The sequence below is a fragment of the Filicampus tigris genome, chromosome 3, assembly GCF_054856515.1.
Source record: "Filicampus tigris isolate MCC_2025a chromosome 3, RoL_Ftig_1.0, whole genome shotgun sequence".
NCBI classification, from domain to species: Eukaryota; Metazoa; Chordata; class Actinopteri; order Syngnathiformes; family Syngnathidae; genus Filicampus; species Filicampus tigris.
Window position 1 is genome coordinate 1,747,501 of NC_141219.1, and position 15,954 is coordinate 1,763,454.

Here is a 15,954-nt window from a genome sequence, read left to right on the forward strand (position 1 = left end):
CGCATTTAAAAGTGTTCAGTGGATTTGTCTCATATCTAAGCAATGGTGACATTCCCAAAGTGCAATTTTTTAAATCTATATACAGTATTGTGCCTCTGATCAGCTTGTTGCTAATGTAAAGTCCAGAGCTAGGCATTGCCTAACCGCCGCCGTGTTCCGTCTTGCATGTTTAATCGACACACGCCACCCCTCGTCGGCGACAGCCAATCGGCGTCAAGAACGTAATTTTCGCGTCACACGCAGGCGACGCACGAGCAGACGCCCCCAAACAGAGAAATAAATATCAAACAAAAACAACTGACACGCACAGCCCGGTGAAATCAAAATAATATGTGGCACATGGCGGCACGGTGGTCGACTGGTTAGCACGTCCACCTCACAGTTCAGAGGTCGTGGTTTCGATCCCGGCCCCGGCCCCGGCCTCCCTGTGTGGAGTTTGCATGTTCTCCCCGTGCCTGCGTGGGTTTCCTCCGGGTACTTCGGTTTCCTCCCACACTCCAAAAACATGCATGGTAAGTTGATTGGACTCTCTAAATTGCCCCTAGGTGTGATTGTGAGTGCGGATGTTTGTCTCTGTGTGCCCTGCGATTGGCTGGCAACCAGTTCAGGGTGTCCCCCGCCTAATGCCCAAAGACAGCTGGGATAGGCTCCAGCACGCCCCGCGACCCTTGTGAGGAGAAGCGGTACAGATAATGGATGGATGGATGTGGCACATGTCATTGCGTCTGTCGGACCACAGGGTACACAACACTGTTTTATTTTTTCCTTTCTCGGCCATGTGTCAGGATCAAATTGAGTAAGCCGAACGCATTCTGTGCGAGGCAAGGCGCGGAGGAGATGTATTCAAATTGGTCTACAGTACCTTAGCCAATCAGGATGCAGGAAACAATATAGTGTGGGGGTGGCGGGGATCGTAGTACGCTGTAAAAACAACAGCATGCTGAATTGCACTGTAAAAAATGCAGGCAGTCAATTAGGACACAAGACGGGTTTGTACGCTGTAAAAAAGAGCATGCAAAATTGCACTGTAAAAAAGTAGCGAGTGCGCGAAAAGGTGAGCCGCGATATAGCGAGGGACCACTGCACACCCTTTTGGATTCATGTACAACCCCTTTGTGGTCCCATCACGATTACAATTAGGCCACGCTGCAGGGGACCAATCACAGTGGACTTTGATTTGGTATGGTGAGCGATGTCATCCATTGCAATGAGATCAGGCCTGAAGTGAAGAAGTGTTGTCTTCATGGCAAGTTAAAGTGTGTGTGAGGAGTCTAATGAATTCAGCTGCCGACCGTGCATCGGCCGATAGACCATATATATGTATAGCAATATATATGTGGATAAATATATATGGCGGTCGGGCAAGGCTCCAGGAATGCGGCTATATGCATAATCGGGCTTCAAGAAGCTTTGTAACCTGCATATATCACAGGATTACAACCCGCGTATACTAAGTTCACATCAGGTCTATTCATCAGGTGCTGTGAAGCGTGGCGTGATTTTCAGTGTCAGCACAACGTGTACAAAACAGTAAATCAGATAGGCGAGGTGTCTGTGTGTGTGCATGCGTGTTTGTGGCTGTGCATGCAAGCGTGCGTGCGTGCGTGAGAAAAGAATGGTCATGCTGGGAAGCACTCACTGACATTAAGTTGCAGAGGAATATGATTACAATTGATTAAATGCCGCTCTTTCCGACTTTGCTGCCGCATGTGTTTATGCTGTTTATTCAGACTTGATAGAGCATTAAAACTAGTAACATCACTCATAGAATGACCAAGAACCTCTCCATAGTGTTGAAATGCACAGCGTGTACAAAGTATCGTAACGCAACGTATCCTAACGCAACGTATCGCAAAAGCAATGTATCGAAATGCAGCGTGCCGCAACGCAACGCATGGTAACAGTGTTTGGCAACGTATCGTAACACAACGTATACAACACAAGATATCCGAGCACAAGGTATCGTAACTCAGGCTAAACGATTAATTGCATTTGCAATATGATCACAATTTGATGAAAGAATTTCCTAAGCCCAAAAGCTGCGATTCAAACGGCCATTGAGACGCAGCGCGGAGGGGAGGAGGGAGGGAGAGTCGAGGAGACGTCCTCGCTGTACTAAAGCCTGCGCGTAGTGCACAACATTTTGGGGGAATTTTCTGTCTCGAGACCTTGCGGCGAGTATCCAACATGTTCGATCCCCAGTCTGTTATGTACCGCACGTAAAAAAAATAGAATTAAAGTTGAATCGGTGTTAAAGCCATAGGTTTTTTTGCATTTTTATTGTCTGTGCTTTATTTTGTTTGGTATCTTATGTTTACGTCACACTTGCGTGACATAATTATGTTGTCATGGTGAATGCTTACCAGACTACGTGTCAAAGTATTTCCATTTAGTAAGTTTAAACTTGTAATTGTAGTAGAGAAGTAAACTCTTTGATATTCATTAATGCTTTACATGGCTTTATCTTAAAATCTGATCATCTATAATAGATCTGATATTGTTTAGTATCATAAAGATGAATTGTTTGTTTAAAACTTGAAAAGACCAGAAAAGTGACTTGAAAAAAAAAATTACTTAACCACATTGCAATCGCAATTTCTAGGGGGAAAAAATTGCAATTACATTATTTTCCATAATTGTTCAGCCCTAATCGTTGCGCAATATATCAAAACACATTATAGCAGAATACAGAAATATAACAAAACACAATGCAACAGAACAATTCACAACACAACGTAACACTTTAACGCAAAACATTGGAACATTAAAAACACTGAGGTGGATGTACAGTGTCCTCGTTAAATTTACGAGAAGTGCTTACTAACACTAATTTGTGAACAAATTTGAGAGAAATAGGCCTTCTTAAGGACCTAGAACAAGCCTGGGATCTTTGACATCAGTTCTTAATATGGGCGTGAAAAAAAAAGCAATGCGTTGTATTTTTTTTCCATTGTGGGCCTCCATAGGGTTGCTTTAAGGCCTCTTAATTTAAATGTCACTGCAAATGCTTACCGATACTGTCAACGCTCACAGTAAAATAGCTTTGTGCCAAGGACCTCTGCTGAATGATAGTGGCAATTAAATTATTTAGCATCTCAATAGAGTGTCCAAAAGTACATTAACAGATGGAGGCCCGCAGTGAGGCTGATAATATTCTCATACTGCAGGGTTCACTGGCTTCATCTAACATTTACTCATGCACCATTGAGTGAAATTAGCCGGAGCTACACGGCCGACCCAGCGCAGGCAGGAGTCGCTCTCCAATAAGTCGATGGGAGGTATTGCATTACACGCTCACAATGATGAGTGGCGCACGCCAAAAAGGACGAGACGGCCTGAAATGCCGCATATCTCGGAGGATTGCATTGGAATCTGAAGTCCAACACGGCAAGCCGAAAAACGTGTGAGGTGGAACGGGAGGCTTCCGAGATACAATGGTTATGCTACTGCCCGTCTTCAAATTCTGGCCCGCCGCCTATTTGAATTGTGCTCTGGTATTGCGGTGGAAGACTGTGATCCACGCTGAAGCTTAATTAAATCCTTAATTATTCACTTGACCCGGCAGCTGGTGATCAGTGGAAATGAAGCATGAAGAGGGGGGGTTTATTAAAACCTGTTATCCTAAATTATATAAGCAATGTCAACTCAAATGAACATTAGCCGGGCTTGTGCATGATGCTAATTAGAACAGCAACTAAGTACACATCTTATTAAAAATCACAGTTTAGTACTCGCACTGTGTAAACCGCATGTACCTCCTGCCACTAAGTGAATGTGTGTGCCAAATAGTGCTAATGGAACACGACTAATCCTGGCCCGGATCCAGGACCCACTAAGACAAACATGACTTCAACCTCTTACTGAAGCGACACTTAGAATTCCACTGCACAGTACCAGTGAATTTCCACTTCATAGTAGTACCATGGGAAATGGCGGAAAGCGCAAACTAAACACATACATCGTAACAAGCCACACTAACGAACAACAAAAACGGAGCACAACAAGAGTTACAACGTAGCGTGACACAGCATACTTTACGTACCGCGGCAATGTAATGTAATGTGACACAATGTATTGTAGCGCAACGTAACGTAACGTTAATGTTGTCATGGATTAAACAAACATTTAGGAAACATTTTAAGATGGTATTTCAAATTGAAACAAAATAAATTCCGGTTCTAGTTTCTGAAGTAGGTCCATTAGATTATATTGTCTTTTACCTTTTATTTTATTCATTGTGGCAGGTACCTCAAATGACTCAAATTGAAACGGTGAAAGAATTTTTTTCCGCCGACCGACATATTTTCAAATTATGGACAGCGTGGAACTCGATTAAACGGTATTGTGTTGGAATTTCATTTTGCCAGTTTATTGGTAACAACCGTTGTTTAAACAGAGACAATTCAAAAGGTGTAAAGGGCTGTTGTTTGCTTGCGGGTGTCGGCAAGTCACGAACCGGAAGTAGTTGCAGGGTTTACTATTCGCTGCTCATATAATATTGCCATATTATAAGCTCTCCCCTGCGTCTCCCGACTGTGGTTAGGTGACAAAACAGGAACGGATAATACTGATAAAATTGACATATAGCATACAGATTTGCGATGTACGGCGTACATGTTTGAAAAGGTGTTTCCACCTGTATAAATTACGCCGAAAGCGCACAACTTGACAGGTATGCATTTTCAAGCACACAAACCACAATTTCATGTAGAACGTTGAATCTGTTTTTCATTCCAAACAGTGCGGTGAAAAAGCCCTCCTTAGATTTGAGACGTTTTCACCTCTTCAAGGTCTTTGCATCCCAATCTGTTGGCACTTCGTGTATCTGTCAACATACTTGGTTGAGGCCTGAGAGCTGTAGAAGTGTCCTTGTTTTTGTTATTTCTTTCTTTTTTGGAGGGGGGGGGGGGTTGATTGTTCTCGTATCGTCTCCCAGGCATGGCTCGCCCTGAGAAGCCATCAGCCCTGTCAAATAAAAACTTTTATCTCTTAATTCTTCCGGGGACTTAAACCTTTAAGACTCGAAACGCAGTAGTAAAAAATCACCCCCAAGTCCCAGTCCCCGCCCAGCTTAGTTTATTTTACGAGTCCTCATCGGGTTTATCACAGTGTAAACAAAGCTAAAACAGTGCCCTGGTGGAATTTTGGAAGCCACACTTTTACAAGCGTGGATGGGATTTGAGACATTGATTATTGCGATGATTGTAGCAATGTTCTCCTGATGGAGGTGACGCTATCACAGGGACTTGAGCACTGATGAAGGCCAGATGTCTCCTTCCAACGTGGGCCAATAAGTGCCATATTTACTTGTATCATTTGCTGTAATTAACTTCCCACTGGCATGGTAATGATGCAGGCCCCCCCGTGAAAAGTTAGAACTCATCAACGGATTGGCTCACACTTTGTGAAGCAATTTAGAATTAATAATCCCCCTTTTTTTTGCATTGTAGACCTTCACTTGCAACTCGAAATTACAATTCCCTTAGCTGATTCATGAGAGTACCGAGAGATGCTGCAAACGAGCCACAATTGAGAGAAATGATTGAACAGAGGTGTGTAACCGTGTGTAAATATATCTCGACAGTGGTTGTCTCTCAGCATTTACATAAAAAAGTGTTAACAATTGTGCCAGTTACCTCTCAGCATTCACCTTTTTGGGATGCACAATTGTATGAGTATGGATGCTATTTCGTCTGAATTTATATTCGTGCTATGAAACGTGGCACATTGCCTTGGGAAAGGCACATTATAGCATGAATATTTAAAGCCTTGTGTTTTCTTCCAGCGCTTCTTTTTTTTTTTTTTTTTAAAGAGCCTGCAGGACATTGAAGTTAACTGTTTCTATAAAATGCTCAAACCTGCTTTCTTTGTTAAACGTCTCCAATTGTAGCTATTAATATTTACACATCTTGCATTTTCAAAAGGTCGCCAGCCTGCGAGAGCAGATGGAGGCCAGTCAGAACGGTGCGAAGTGATGGAGATTCGTGCTTAAAGGGGGAAACGCAAAATATTGCGTTACAAAATAAGGTGAGCAATATATTCAATGCTCTCCGTAGGACACAGTGCCATTTTAACTCAATAATCACCACATTTTAATGTCAATATAGATAATAACACTGTTCTGGGTTCTTATGGGAAAATCCATCGCCAAAGCCAGTATTATTTTTTAAATTTGTCGTTATTTATTTGCAACAACAAAAACAATAAAATAACAACCAGAGACATTCAAATACATTTTGCTGGTGAGATCTTTTTCTATAAACCCGAGATGGGTTATAGTGTACATATTCACATTCAGTATATATGTGTATATGTATGTATCCAGCTGCTAACTAACAAACAGATGGCAAAGAGACACCAATACAATGCTCTATTATCTCTGCTGCTACACTTTTGTTGAGAGTCATAAAATATTCCCTCCACCCACGATCTGCAGTAGGGTCCAATCATCCTCCCATAACCTAGAAAGTATGATGAATTTACTCATCTCAACCAAAGATAAAAAAATGGCACATTCCTATCAGTCCATATGTAAAGCATTCATCCTTGAACCTGGATGTGACATTCTAATAACACACATACAAAAATACCGTGCATTTTTTTTCCTAGTTCAACATCTGTGCTCTACTTATTGTAATTCGATCTTTTTCATGTTGTTTTCTTGCGGCACCTTCACCTCTTAGACCCAGACGTCAGGCTGAGGGACGACCTGGAAGCAAACCCAAGCGGCACGAGCTGGCACACAAACACAAAAGTGGAGGGCCCAGAGAGACACTTGGGCGTAACGCACAACAGAAACACTGGAGAACATTAATAACACCACTTTAACTGGGCAGCTGAGTCGCGCACATGTGCAGAGTGGCACTCTGGCAGGGAGAGCCACTGCTGGTTGATGAGCCGGTAAGGAGGAGGAGGGGGAGGCGGGACGCATGCCAGGATTCCAGGTACAGACACACACACACACACACACACATTGGCAAGCAAGGAAGAGGGACTCGAGGAAACAAGTTAACACATGGAGGAAACAGGCCTAGTCACACTGGCTGCGTCCAAATTCACAGGCCGGGTCCTCCGAAGGCCGCATTTTTGGCCGCATGACGTCACTTCCGGCGCGACCGCACCGCACGTGTTGCCCAAATTCACATTCAGCCTCAGTTTATGCGGTCAACGGAGGCTACCTGAGGAAGAGCCTTTGAATGTGTCGAAGGACCCAGCCTGCGAATTGTCTTTCTAGAATTTGGAAACCACATGCGGTCGACCTGCGTTGGAAGTGACGTCACGCGGCCGAAAATTCAGACTTCGGAGGACGCAGCCTGTGAATTTAGACACAGCTCGCGTGGTCTTTTGTAACTCTGTTAAGGAGGTTGTGTTTGTGGCTGAGTGTGTTGCTATCTTTAATCATACGTGTTCCACGGACAGTCAAGCTTTGGTCAAGCAAGAACCCATTACAGGGGATTCTTTGGTTTAGAAGTTAATAACGGTGAGGAATAAAGTGAACAGCGGCAAATTTGTCACACGCCATAAGAAGGAAAGCTTGGTTACGCACACACTGTACATACTTACATGTATAATCTTGTGTTATACTGTTCTAGAAATGTTTTCCCTACAAATATTTACTGTAATTATGATATTTCTACTGAGGTTAGTGATTTAGTGTTCCATCGTAGGTACAAATTCAGGTGAAGTCATTGCGATCAGAATGGAACTTGGTCGTAAAGCGAAGGGCATCCCTGTACATATTTCTTCCGCTCTCGATGATTGTGCAAATCCAGAAATGTGCGAGGACACAAGGTTAGACTGGCGAGGAAGAATATCCATTGTAAGTTTTGATGAATTGATTTCTGCAAGTCAGTTAATTGTAGTGGAATTGGAGGGGGACGTTGGTAAAGCCGTTGAGTGTGGTTCAGTACTTGGCCGCACCCAGCAGAGATCCTGCTGATTCACTCTCAACTAGTTTGCTGTCGAAAGGAGGACAACATGACATCAGCTTATGGAAATGGAGCTACGTCCATGCTATGGCACAAATTCTGCGGGCAAAACAGGACTGGAAAAAGAAAGCAATAGACATGAAAAACATACGGAGAGAACCTCCCATTCTTTGAACTACAATAGTAAAAAATAAATGTCCACATAGTGGATCACGGATGTGTAGCCACTTGCCTATTCCTTCAGAACCAGGATTTAATTATTTAGAGCTAACATTTTTTGCTGTGACTAGTGTTGAATTCTGATTAAACTACTACTACCTCTTACCATTTATACTGTATTTTGGTTCATCTAGCTATACCAGCGACATATAGTCAATTTTCTACACTATACGTATGACTGTTCAGTGCTCTTTCACGGTACATAATTAACCCGTGTATTCACCTGTTGCCATTCACGACAGAATAAGTGCTGGCATGCAGACACTGAGTGAGTAAATTAAAAAATGAGATTCCGTAAACGTATACATTTTCAGACATTTTTGTTTGGTATTGTGCCGTCAGATTTTTGTATTGTTGTGCCTTGGCTTGGCTCAATAATGGTCTAAAACTCGAGACTACCTAACAAAAACATTACAAAACAATATGGTACCTGGTATACTGGGGATTTTTGACGTCGTACATAATAACAGAAGATTAAATATCCACCAGCTAAAGTTATTGATGAGGGCTGCACTCTGAGATGCATCAGAGACGTCACAAAAGGTTCGGCATTTTTTTCAATTGACACCAACTCCCACAAGACGACGAATTGATGTCGTCCGTTTCTGGAGCGGCGTATATATGAAAATACTTATCGGAGAGCAACAACTGGGAAGGAGAAGCGAGAGTCAGACATTACAACTTAGCATTTGGGAATTGCCTTAGACACAAGTGGTGTCCCTCTTCTGTTATGGCGCTGATACTACCTCGGAAGCTGTCGAAAACTGCCGGGTCGACTTCGTCCCCCTATTGGCTTTTATGGGCAGTGTAAAAGGGTCTTTAGAGCCATTCTATTTGAAACTATTGTAATTCTCATATCAGGGGTCTGACCATTTCGCCCTAAATTCTGTCTCCAAGAGTCATTCATCACGAGATGCCCATTTAAAAGATTTTCATCCATCTCTTGCTCAGCAGGCGAAAATATCTGAACTATCTATCCATCTATCTATAGATATTACAAATTGTTAGTGGCAAGCAGCCCATCTCAGGCCTTTCTATTTGAGATGAAAGCCACGCTATACAGTAAATAAGAATCCAGCCCTGACCTGAACTTTTCTGCTTGAGCTTGAAATGAAAGGTCACAGGTCGGCTGCTCGCCTTGAAGGCTTTTTAGTCTGGTGAAGTGGTCGTAGGGACAGGTGTTTGTAGGGAAAGCACTTGGTTCTTTCAGAGTAGCACATTTCTTATCAGGCTTGACAAAATGACAATTTGCTAACAGCAGCACAGACATACTGTACATTAAGATAGATGAGATTCTCCAGGTGCAATGAATTGTTTTCTTCACTGTTTGTTGGCACGTCTGTTTGTTGTAGAAGCAATATGTAAAAACAATATGATTGATTTATGCAAAACTTTAAACAGTAAGTCGCGTCTGACTATCCCATTTTATATGATGTCTCTGAACCAGGAAGTAGCCCGCTCACAAACAAATATCGGTAGATAGACAAACATACATAGGAATGCTGTTTGAAATATGATAGAATCGTTCAGAACACCATGAAGAAGAACAAGAACAGCAACAAGAACAAGAACAACAACAAAAGATGGTCAGTGTCCAAAAATAAAGACCCAGCCTGCTAACCAGCAACTTTAGTTGCATGATTTCAATTTTTTTCTATTTCCATTTGAGTCACCACACTCCACCTCGCCCCCACCCCAGAAAACAGTGTGGTCCCTTCATACACAATGAACCACGAACTAGCCCACTAATGAACAAATTAGTAGAGAAACAAACACAAAATCGAAAAATATAATACAAGATCTGCGATAGACTGGCAACCAATTCAGGGTGTACCCTGCCTACTGTCCGATGACAGCTGGGATAGACTCCAGCACGCCCGCGACTCTTGTGAGGATAAGCTGAAAAGATAATGGATGGATGGATAAAACCAAAAATTTTTTTTCCTTTTTTGAAAAATATTAGTCATGGTTTGATATTATTGGTTCAGTTAGTTAAGTTGAGGCCAAAATATATTGTTGTGCGTCTCGCATGGTAATAGCACAGGCATTCGTACAGCAGCGATTATACTAAACTTAACGACACTTCACGCATCTCTAAGCATTAATTTTCCTGCCTCCAAAAGAACTGGGCAAATGAATTATAAAATGAAAAAACATTAGACCTTCCATTAATTAATGGCTAATTCTCATAGCAAAACCCAAGTGAAAGAAAGCAGCAGAGAGAATTTTCTACTTCAAAAAAAAAAAAATCATTCATTATGATGGCTGAGAACACAAAGACTGCATAAAGAGAATTCCCCTGTGGACATACATACTAAATAAGATTCATTATATCCCCGCCCCCACCACCCTTGAGGAATAACAACAACCATAAAAACTAAATATGTTTGTGGCTCTGAGCAGTGGAGGGATGCCAACAAAGCTATCTGATTGGTTTCTATGAGATGAAGACATGTCATTAGCAAATAATTGTCACATTGTTGCCTCGTGCAGTTGGCAAGTAAATGGGGCCTATCCCTGCTGACTTTGGGCAAGAGGTTGGGTACACCGTGGAATGGTCCCAAGTCAATCGCATATCGTCAAACAACGAACCACACTCATAGCCACACTTATGGACTATTGGAGCATGTGTCAAAGTCTCAGCCCGCGGGCCACACTCGGCTCAGACCGACATGTAATTACAGCCGCAGATGTGTTAGCGTCCCCACTGAAAGTCTTTCATGGCCATAATCGTAATGTCTTTGCGCTATTCTCAGAGACACGTTATGTTTGACACAAACACGCATGAGATATCTTAGTGCCATAAAAGAACAGTGGCATTAAGCGCATGGAACTTTTAACTCAGACGAACTCACCACCACCAAAAGTAACAGTGAAGCTGTGCAGGACTAGAAAAGACACCACTTTAACTGGACACCGTGCCCGTATAAAATATCCCATTCAAGAGACGTTATACATGGTCAAACATGATAATTGTAAATCAGCAAAAGCACGCGAGAAAGGGCCTTCTCTTCCGTTTCCATAAAATGGCAAAATATCTTTTTAAATGACGCAATGTGAGGTGCAGATGACACTACAAACTACAAGTCCTCTAATGCCTTCCAGAACGAGAGGCTACTCGCAAACATTTCGTAGCTCTGTGTATTTAGCGACATTTTGTAAATTGTTGGAAATAATTACGAGAATGATTATTATATGTTTATTGTTAACGGTAGTTGTTGTCCTATTATCACCCCATAACAGTATAGTAGTAGTTATTAGTTAAAACAGTAGCTTAACACAGTTTCCTTGACCAACCAACCCCAACCCCCCCAAAAACAAAATCCTCCTCACCTATACAAAGCTCTCAATAACTCAGCCCCCACTAACCTCTGCAACCTCTTGTTGCAGGAATACAATCCCCCTGGCGTCCTCCGCTCAACCTCTGCTGGTGTCCTCAATATACCCCTTCACTTTAAACACTTGGGTCAAGAATAACCCAATTTGGGTCACAAATGGACCGATCCACTAATTGGGTCAATTTGACCTAGCTTTCTGGGTTATTTTGGGAGAAAATGCCCCCCCCCCCCCCCAAAAAAAAAAAATGTAAGTAGTGGATCGGTTCTGGGTTATTTTTAACCCAACTGTTTTTAGAGTGTTCCTTTGGCCTTAGCACCACGGGTGCCCGAGCCTTCGACTGCTCGGCATCCACACTCTGGAACTTTCTCTCCCAACACATAATACGGACAGACTCCCACACAATATTCCAAACCCAAATCAAGAAAATCAGATTGAAAAAAATCCAAGCTGGGCTCCTCTTGGTGTGTTTGGCCCGCCGTCACAGGTGTTTGCTCCAGGGCCGTATGACTCCATCCCGCAAAGGGCCAGCATAATCACAGCATGAGAGCAGTGTTTATCACATGGAATAACTGTGCACCCCTCTCCTGACACTGGAGCAGACTTTATCCCTCCAAGCCATCTGCACAAGAGAGAGAGCACCATGCACCGAGTGACCATAAAAATCCAACATTCACCCGAGCATGTAATATAAGACTCCCAACCATGGAAGGGATTATGTATTCTGGACAGGGCTTGCACGCAGAGTTCTACGCGGAGATTTAGCGCCGATCTTCAAGAGGAACCTGAGCAAATAATACACACACTCCATCAAGCCATTATCCTTGGACCTCACAGGGAGGTGTAGCTCCACATTTCATATTAAAGGGAAAATCAATAGTTCCCCCGAAGGAGGGTTACAGCCTCTAATAGTACTGTACCTCCACTTCACATCACATCTTGTCTTTCTTTTGTCACCTTCCTTTTCACTTGTTTTGTTTTGGTTTTTGCATTCGCAAAAGTGGGGGTCATGCGCTGAGCACGTCCGCCTCACAGTTTGGACCTTGGGGGGGTTTGAGTCTGGGCTCCGGCTTGCTTACCTGTGTGCATTTTGCAAGTCAGTTTCCTCCTACGTTCCAAAAACTCCTGACAGTAGATGTGAATGTGCCTGCAAATGGTTGTTTCTCTAAATGTGCCCTACGGCCAGGGTGTGCCCGACTTCTTGCGCCAAGTCAGCTGCGACCGGAATCGTATATCAAATGGATGGATGGAAAACAACCAAGTGGGTCTTGAATTTAAAGAGATGCTGCATCAAAAATTCTGCCTTTGGAAATGTAAAAATGGGCCCTTTTTTAAAATAAAATATTATTAACGATGTAACTAAGGACTGTTTTAATAATCAATCTGTCAATTGTGTTTTTTTTTATTTATCAATGACTTGGATATTAAAAAACATTTTTTTTAACATCTACCCCTTTATTCCAAAACAGGACATTGTTACAAATTAAGAGTGCAGAAAATGCACAACAAGATTATGATTGAGTGGTAGGTTTGGTCTGTAAAATGTGTAAAAATGTTGATCATTATTTTTTAAAGTAAAAGCACATGCTTGAAAATGGCTTATTTTGATTAATCATAAATAATCAATCTGCTTTTATGGGGGACTACAGATAGAAATCTATTTACTGTTGAGAGACTGAAATTCTGATGATTAGGACAATTTTAAGTTAAACAAAGGCCTCTACACGATTAAACGATTGTCAGAATAGCTGTTAATTCGATAATCGATTAGCTATTGATGAATTGTTGCACCGCTAATCCTTACCTTAACAACAAACACTAGTACAACCATAAGCATAAAAATAAACCTGAAATCAAACCCCTCTAAACCTAATCCTAACACAACGCTAACCCAGTCCTAATCTATTTCTTCATTAAACTGGCAAATTAGAACATATTCATTATCTTACCAGCACCAATTTACACTGGCCGCCACTCTTAATGGGTGATTGTTGGATGTCAAGAACACTTTATAAATTTAAAAGGGGTTCTTTGCAGATTTTCAAATAATTTGGAAAGTTGACTACAGGTATACCAGCTTCAAATTTAAGATTATCTCAACCTATCCTATCCGTCAATCAGAATCTAACTACGCACGTCTGTCTTGACTGTTTGACAGTGCCGTCGTTAGGTAGGCGTGCAAACTGCAAACGACTCTATTTTCTCCAGTTAAAGAAAAACGTGACTGGAATATTTCAGGGCTAAAAGGGGGAAAAAAGAGCACAATCTTTAAGTAGCAAGTGTTTGCTGGGAGCAATCTGTTCCAGCAACTTGTGGAAGATTTCAGCATCCCACCCACTCAGAAAGAAGCATATTGAAGCACACCAGGATCGACATTTCATTTTCACTGTAGCTATTTAAAGCTGTCCAACCAAGACCACAGCCTCATGCGTGACCAAAGAGTGACTGTGCAGGTCAACAGGCTTACAGGAAAAGGTTGTCGGATCTAGTCTGCGTGGTATGGACGCTTGGTCAAGCATTTGGTAAATGGGACGGTCTGGTCTTGATTTCCCGGTTGCCTCGTATGCCCCAAACCTTAGACATATTTTGCGATGCTCGGTGGCTACAAGTTAACATTGCTCAGCCATCCATCCACTTATCAATTTTGGATACCACATATATTCACTACGCTTACGTGTCAGCCGGAGGCTAAACCCTCTGACTGGGATGGGCTACACTCAGGAATGGTCGCCAATCAATGTCAACAACCATTCACACTCAAAACACATTAAGGATAGGTTCACACTGCAGGGAAATGCGACCCAGATCACATTTTTTTGCCCGATACAGGTCGTATCTGATTTTTTTTTTTTTTTTTTTACTGACAGTCTGAACGGCTCAATTCGATTTTTTTTCCAAATCCAACCTGGGTCACTTTCATATGTTGTCCTAGATTAAGTATGTGTCCAATTTTTTGCATATATCCGATATTGACATATGACAGAGTCAAAACTGTACCTCTTTACTCATGGTCCGGGTAATGTTGTAACACTTGAACACCGTCATAGCTACCAGTACTCGTCTTTGAAGACCCTTGGTGGACACAATGGAGAGGCAAAAAATGATTGTGTACACAGAATATAGCACCCAAATGAGAGAGCCAACTGAAAATAGAGCAACCAAACCATAATTGTATTTAACCCAGGGAAGCACATGCAACATGAGCAATGAAAAATACAAGGAACGAAAAACGACGGGTAGTTGACGTGGAAAACCGTGGAATGCGAGTAAAAGAAAACAGTGGTGGATGGACCAGCTTGAGAGGAGTCAGATGCCGAAAAGGACAAAACAACCGAAAACTTCTGAAAGCAATGGAAACAAAACACGATAACAAAAACAAAAAAACAGCCACACAGACGTATAGAAATAGAAAAAACAGAAATACTTGCATGGAAGAAACAAGACTCAAATATGGAAACGTGCTCAAGGGGAAAAAAGCACATAAAGAGGCGAATGAAAAGAGAAAAAAACATCCCGGCGACCAGCTCTCCGTCTTTCCAGCACTTATGGACTAATGATGACGAGCAGCTATGTGCTGGACACTCTGCCCATCCGCCTGCCCAGCCAGGTTCGGGTGTATGTTGTATTGTACCCAAAAAGACCGACAGCAAAAAAAAAAGCATCTTGTGGAGTTATGGTCTGCAATCTTTTTCGTGCCAAAAAATTTCGACGGACCGGCACTGAATGAATGTAGTATTAGTCTAATTAGTGGGAGCCCTGCACATTCGGTGCCATCTCGGGGTAATGGGACACAGTCACACCTGAAGTGCATTACTCATGTTCAGTCTTGTCCCTAATTTGCTTTTGTTCGACGACATTGCAAAGAAATTCTGCTTCACAAAAGAAGGGCATTGGAAATGGAAACAGGGTGCTCAGCTCATGATCCAAACCATACCACATCAGCGAGGCGTTGTCATTGTGATACACGGTTCCTTTGCACAAATCCTCCAAATGTTGTCGGCTTTTTAAACGTACAAACTCGTCAACGTGTGCGAGCTACGCTGCAAGCTGGCCATAAGGCAGGAGTCCCTAATTACAACCTTGTGGGGCTTTGCTTATCATCGGCACTGTTTGGGTGTGTGTGTGTACTGTGAAATACTCCCAACACAGCCTTTGATGTAATTACTTTGCAAACGGCTCCCCCTCCAGCCAATATTCCGTTGGAAATTCACGGCCTTGGCTCGTTTGGCACGTCACTGGAACACCCGTGTTTGTCGCTGGCTCGCCTGCAGAGAGCACACATGCTGCACACACAACACTCGCGCCGAGCGACACCGCTCACAAATGATCACAAATGGATCAGAAATAGTCCGCTGCGTAAAAATCCAAGTGGATGATGATGACGTTTTCGGGGAGGAGGTCGCTGCCATGACAACACGAGGTGTGCTTCATTAGCCCAGCAGCCTCCTCATACATCATTGCAGACAAACAT

At 42.6% G+C, this 15,954-nt stretch overlaps 1 long non-coding RNA gene across 2 annotated transcripts in view; it reads left to right on the plus strand.

Moving 5' to 3' along the window:
- Window positions 1–11,679, plus strand: part of LOC147149547 (uncharacterized) — a 19,025-nt gene extending 7,346 nt beyond the window's left edge. The window contains exons 3-5 of one of the 2 annotated variants that reach the window (XR_015086265.1): window positions 5,925–6,027; window positions 6,684–6,944; window positions 11,538–11,679. This is a non-coding gene — a long non-coding RNA (uncharacterized LOC147149547). Of the gene's footprint in view, window positions 1–5,924; window positions 6,028–6,683; window positions 8,152–11,537 lie in introns of those variants that run through there. The other variant, XR_015086266.1, reaches the window with a different exon arrangement.
- Window positions 11,680–15,954: the final 4,275 nt, after the last annotated feature.